The sequence below is a fragment of the Protomyctophum bolini genome, assembly GCF_963924005.1.
Source record: "Protomyctophum bolini genome assembly, chromosome: 6".
NCBI classification, from domain to species: Eukaryota; Metazoa; Chordata; class Actinopteri; order Myctophiformes; family Myctophidae; genus Protomyctophum; species Protomyctophum bolini.
This window is the reverse complement of record NC_137867.1, coordinates 24,768,152-24,774,884: the sequence shown is the minus strand read 5'-3', so window position 1 is coordinate 24,774,884 and position 6,733 is coordinate 24,768,152. Positions and strand designations below refer to the sequence as shown.

The 6,733-nt window shown below is 43.2% G+C and overlaps 1 protein-coding gene across 1 annotated transcript in view; it reads left to right on the top strand.

Annotated features, from left to right (window-relative positions):
• Positions 1 to 264: 264 nt before the first annotated feature.
• The window catches only part of coro1ca (coronin, actin binding protein, 1Ca), a 47,576-nt gene continuing 41,107 nt past the window's right edge, over positions 265 to 6,733 (top strand). Inside the window, exon 1 of the mRNA XM_080766828.1 lies at positions 265 to 399. The gene's annotated coding sequence lies outside the window, so the exon portion shown is untranslated. The remainder of the gene's footprint in view (positions 400 to 6,733) is intronic.

The following is a 6,733-nucleotide window of genomic DNA, read 5'->3' as shown; positions in this document are numbered from 1 at the left end:
GTACAACGTTAGATTTAGACCTGTGTCTCACAGTGAGACACAGGTCTAATCTAACGTTGTACGTAACGACAGCGGACTCCTCTGGGCTCACCTCATCATGGTACCTGAAAGATGCAGCGGTCCAACGGGTAGACAGCGGTAGGCAGCCCTAGAAGCATGTGGTTTGTTGTTCGTTGATTGGTGGCCGTGGCTGCTGCTCACCGTGGCCAGAACAGAGGCGGGATTAACGGGAGGGCGTTGCAAACTGCACCGCGCAGTGACAGACAGTGAGGAAAGAGAGACACACAAGCGAATTGTCAGCAGCGGCGCTCCAGCAGGGTGGAATTGGATAAACGTTGGGCTGTGCTCTCTCTTTAGATCATTCGTCTTTCAGGAATATTTTTATTTTCACCCGGGAAGGTAAGTTTCAATCATATGTTATCTTAATTTGGCGGGGGGTTTCTTTCTTTCCGAATTGGTGTTTTTGCCGCGAGCTTATCTGCTGTGGCCATCAAGACAGGAAAGTGCATGCGCTAGCTAAACGAACTGGACTGGTCCATAGAATGTGAATTGGGTTTGCAGCTAGCGTTAGCCGACGGTTAGGTAGCCTACACATCTAGAATGCTCATCCATCTTTCTAAAGCAAGAGTAATCAGACAGTGTTTTGACCTGTGTCGTCTTGTGTTGTTAGTAAGTTTTCCTTGGTAGTCTTCTACATTATGTGTCCAGTGAGTCGCTCGTGCAGGGTGGGGTGGGGTAGCTAACGCTTACGGAAGCATAACTTATCAACGATAGATCCATAGAGGCGGGGATACAGGACAGGAGGTGTAGGCAGTGCAACCGCACCCAGGCCCGTGGCAATGGGATCTATTAATGTGAACCCCTCCAGCAATGAATAGTGGGCTCCACGACACGAGAACGTGCTATAAACATAATACATACTACTGGGTACTGGCCAGGCTGGCCGTACAATGCTGGCTGGAAAGTGTGCTTAAAATATACACAGCTTTAAGATTAGCTCTACAATATAATATTGCTTTTACCTACTAATGAAATGACATACTATGGCCTATGGGGTCATGGTCGGGGTGACTGAGGACTAGGAGGAATGATGTGGAGTGTGGACTGACAGACATGCTTGCAACTGGGGCCATCATGCATGGTTCCTGTGTATCTGTCATGGTCTTTCACATTCCGCTTGTTTAGCCATAACACGTGGAAAAGTGTTAGTGAGAAAGTATGCACTATAGTCACAACAATAACCTAGAATCTCGTCGTGATGGGTTGCTTAGTGAATACAGAAAGTATTATACTCAACTGTGCTCGTGTACTTATAATTTATATAGAGCTTAGTTTCATTCATTATGTTGAAACTTGAAATCATACCGCTGTAGGAGTGCCGCTTTAGATAGAGATTTCTACCGAACCATGAGATGGACAAACTGGATAAGAACATGTGTAAAGGAATGGATGAGAGCTCTCCCTATACCACAACAGTTAGCTTAATGTATCTGTTATAGGGTGCACCGTGCAAGTGCATCTAGGGAATAGCCTATTGAACAAGTCAATTTCTCAAATCTGTCAAACATTTATTTTATTTTATTGCACCTGGTTGCCAATCAAGATGGTCAGTTAAAAAAACAAAAATACATTGCATGGATGCATTTGGGACGTATTGTCAGTGATGTATCTTAAGGTCATCAGGGTTTCAGGTCTCTCAACATCTTACCCCTCACTCAGGTGACCCAGCTGGGGGGGATCAAGTCCCCATTTAAGGTCCCCACCTTAGAGTATATTATGAATAGAGACGGCACCCAAGTTCTCCTCCCATCCACTTGCATTAAGTTGCTCTAAAGAGCATGAGGCGATTTCACTCCTCCTTCCGGGTAGGAACAGAGTGCATTCTGGGATGGATTTGCCCCAAACACATGAACGCGCTGCCGTTGACTATCATTGCACGCGTTCACGACTTCACGTATGAAACAGCGTTCACGTGTCATCGTGAACGTGCACAATGATAGTCAACGGACCAGCATATTCATGTGTTTGGGCCCACGCTGCAATACAAATTCGGCCACTATGTCCATTTCTCCTCAGGGTTTCATCCGGGTGCCGTCTCTATTCATATATACTCTAAGGTCCCCACACACCGAGCACATTTTTCGGGTTTTTAGCAGCGTTTCTCCATTGGTTTCCCTAAAAACGCGTTCAGTGTGCAACTACCTTTACTTCCCAGCCAGTCATAAATCCACGGGTCCGCCTGCAGTCCCCGCTCTAACCAGTAGGGCCGAGTGCTTCAACATTGGAGAGCCTCCCTGGGGGCTTGGTAGCTACCCTCGATCAGTCCCATTAGGGAAAGACGGGGCCACACAATCCGATGCTCCGGAACTACTCTGCCGGAACTGGGTGTGAGAGGAACTGGCACATGGACGGACTAGGCTCTGTGGGTTGACTCCTGTCTGGGCCCCCCTACTAAAACTACTACTCTGTACAACTATCTTACTCAATGTACTTGCATATTTTGGCTTGGGGGTTTTGGGAGTTCCTTGGTTGATTTGTGTTGTAATTCTTGTGGAGATGTAGAGCAGGTGAAGGCTGGCTGATAGACTGAAGGGGTTTATGTCATGTCCAGTGTCCACTTTAAGCACATCAACCTCTGAGGGCCCTTTTATGTTGCAATGCACAAGGTCTTTAGAAGTCCCCTGTCTGTTCTGAGAGAGGAAGTGAGGAAGTGGGTCAGGAAACAGGGAAATTAAGCACGAGATGTGAGGAAGTGTTGGTTAGGACTCAGGAGCAGACTTCATTTTTTATTTAACCAGCAGAACAAGGCACAGTGATGTGCCGTGGAGACGAGAGAAGTGTCCTTTTAAGATTAAATTGTTTAGAAGTCTGACTTTCACTTCCACGGCAAGCAGCTACATGTATGCTGACCCCCATGTAGCCTTCTGTGTCTGACCATAGCCATACAAGACTTGTGTGACATTTTCAAGAAGTTGCTGGGTCTTTACTTGTTTTTGTTGTTGCTGTAGTTCTCTTAATTCAGTGTTCATGTCACTGAAAATCGTTGCTTTTAGGAAGCTTGGCTGATCAGGGAATGGAATAATTGCATTTTGCACTTCATAGAATAGATTTCATGTTTTACCAGACCTCATTCTGTTCACATGTTTGACATTCCTCGGTTTGTGTCAGGTCCTGTCTGTGTGAGAGAGCAGATGTTATCAGTACTAACTCTCAGTAGGACTATTCTTGAAATATTTCAGAATGTAAAGACAGTTTTTGTTTGATTTTACAAATGTAATAATAATAATTTCTTTTCTGATAATATGTGAGGAGGGCAGGTGGGAAGATATCTGCACAGAACAGTAGTGTGTGACATTTGTACCCGCCTAGTGAGTGTGGAAATCTGCAGTACATGCAAAGGTTAATCACACTCATAAGTCATCACTCCCCAACAGTCAATGTTACTGTGGAACACATGTACACACACACACACACACACACGCACGCACGCACGCACGCACGCACGCACGCACGCACACACACACACACACACACACACACACACACACACACACACACACACACACACATTACAGAACAAACATGGTAAGTTCAATTCAAATAAATCTCAACATCAGCACAGCAGCACATAGAGTACTGTGATTGTTGCGAGACACTGGCCTCACCCTTCATACCGTTTACCGTACCTTACACTTTCAGTTATGGCTAATAAAAGTTGTGATTGTTGTCCAATGTCTGTGTAATACGTTTTTGATCCCCCTATAGACATTTCTTTTTAAAGACAATTAGTTAAGCATTGGTAATGAGGATTATTATTATTTATTCAGAAGGAATTCAAGTACCTTTCTCTATTTTCCCCATCCTGCTTTCAGAGCGTTATAATGCTTTGTAACACAAAACGTCCAGCAGATTGCACAGGCTAATAGTAATTCTTCCATTCATTCTTACACCCACATGACAACATCTGGTGAAATGGGGCAGTGGCCGGGAGGACTATTCATTGGGGGAGGGGAAACTGGCTGAACAGGAAGAGGACAGAGCAGGCTCAGCCTGTCATATATGGAAGTACAGTATTTTTGACAGTGATAGTTAAAGTCTTTAGCACTCTAGCTGACTAATGTTATTAGTCAGGCTATTATTATTATTATTACTTTAGTTCCATTCCTGTTGCGATGTTGAATTATCATTAGATTTGTGATGTGAGTGATCCCCCACTTTCAATTTCACTTTAAATATGTGAAAAATTAGCACTTCTAAAAAGTTTAAGAAGCTTTATAGGATTTCCCAAGAAGCCTAGTCTCTTTCAAAACTTGGAATTAAGTTGGATTATTGGATAAGAACCAGTTTAGATGGCAGCCTCCCTTTTGAGAGACAGTCAACATCTGATCTTTGAGCTTTAAGCTTTGTGTTTTAAATGTTCCTGTTATCGATATTGGAAAGTGCAATCTCATCATTTGACACTTGCAGCTATTGAGATTTTAGTCAATGTTGGTATCTCTCCCTGGCTCAGATATAGCAGATGGTTCTGTCTGTTGTGGAGAGATTAATAATGAGGTAGCTCGTGGCTATTTATCCCATGAAGTATTGGAAGAATTCCATGGGACACCCATCCAAATTATACATTCTGTTGCATACTACAATGTGTTTCCTATACTTTCCGTTGTATTTCACAATGACAGGGTAGTAGTGCATGGACCACATGGTTGCTCTGGGGCACAGAGAAGTGAAAAAGCAGCACCTTAACTCATTGTTGCTAAAAGTGCTGGAATGTAGCTGGAATCTGATCACAATGGTGGTCCATGGACTTGGATACAGGAAGGGGATTTAGGTGGCGTCTCATGCGTTCTTGGTGACAAAAGGCGAAAGGCTGCCAGTGTATGTAGAGCAGTGATGCGACAGCATTGGGGGTGAGAACCATGGGAGACTATGGGCAGCAGACTGTGGTCTAATGTCTATGTAGTAAAATATTTAGTGCTGTGTGTAACAACTAGCTTTCTGCTCCCCATGTGTTTAATAGAAATCTGCAGTGATGTAAATATGCTTTCAATCCCGAGACCCAGGGGTGGTGTTTTAGATGGGTGCCAGGGACATTGTATGAGTATTGAGTCCTACTAGTATTGCATCAAGTCACCATCCTTGGATGGTGACTTGATTGCGTCCTTTCTCAATTTAGTGAGTATAAGGATGCAGGCTATTTGCGTCACTGAATCTGTCAATCTGATCTCCTTTACAGGCCTGGTCCTCCTAGTTGAATATTACAATAACTGTGCTACACAAAAATGAGAAATCACAAGGATGTGGCAAATGTCCCCAAAGTTAACTGCAAAGTGTCTGCATGTCACATTGTCACTCTGCTTGCTGCAATGTGAGGTCTTAATTTCTGGTCATGACGGTCATACTCTCTGCCAACAGCTTCAGGGTGGACTGGTATTTGTGGGAAAACTCATCCTATTATGATAAAGTAGCTAGCTAAAGAAAATGCTTTGAGCTACACATTGTAACACCAGCTTTCTCAGAAGTAACGGTAAAAATGTAGTTACGTATGTTCTATATAAAAAGCCTGCATTGCTTATTTTGCATTTAGATGATCTCTTCAGATTCTGATTTAGGCGGTATCAAACTTTTTATATTTATTGACAATGTTTTTGATCATTTTGATAGCTGTTTTTGAATAATGCCTAGTCCCATTTTGGAAATATTGCCCATAAGTATACAGAACAGATACACACTTGGACAATTTGAACTGACTTTGTTCACCTTAGATTGGATCCCATACCCAGAATAAGCCCATATCATTCAGTCACACAAGGATGTAATATGAGTATTTGAATCCATGCTGTAGGCAGGTTAGTAGTTGCAATCTCTGTACCTGGATGTTCACTTTGCACTTCAGAAGACTAGCTACTCATCTAGATTTTCAGATTGATCAGTAGAGCCACTTTCAGACATGCGCTTTATTATGGAAGTTTTCCAGCGTTCAAACGTTGGGTTTTTTATGAATGCAACATTCCAGATCAGTAGGATCGGACATGCAACAGAATTTTTGCGGGCAGGACCCTGGCCTTGATTTAAGTCTGGGTAATATCCGCTCTCCTCTGTGAATGGATGCGGTGATTGTCCTGACGTATTGATGACGTTTCTATTGTTAAAGGGTGGAGCCTCCCTCCTCCCGTGTGTTTAGAGAGACTGAGAGAGAGAACTGAATACCAGTTAAATCATTTGTTATATAATTCATGTGGGAGTAGCTAATGTGTGCATCTAGTACCCACCCAGACCTCGGCCATCACCTTATGAGTATTTACTTTAAAGAAATAGTTCACCCAGAAAAATAACTATCAATTACACCCCATGAAGCCTTGAATTCATGGAGATTTTTTAGTTTTTGTCGCATTCCTAAGCCGGGTCATCGGTCAGTAGGAGACTCGGTAGGAGACTCCGGTTATCAAATTATTGGCTCACGACAAATTAAATCTCCTTGAATTCAAGGATGCATGGGGTGTGTACTGTGTAATCACTAGAAAACGAGCCATTTTTTGGGTGAACTACTTTTTGGGTGAACCAAACCGACAACTGCTAGTGGCGCAACGTTCCGTCAGATAAGCTTTATTATTGATATCAAACCAGATGGCTGATTCCTTTTTTTTTTCTTTTTTTGGCTTGGCCTTTCCTTCTTTAGTGAGACGGGTTCGCGCATCTGCACTGCCGTTCACCTCCCTTTATACAGGCTGACTAA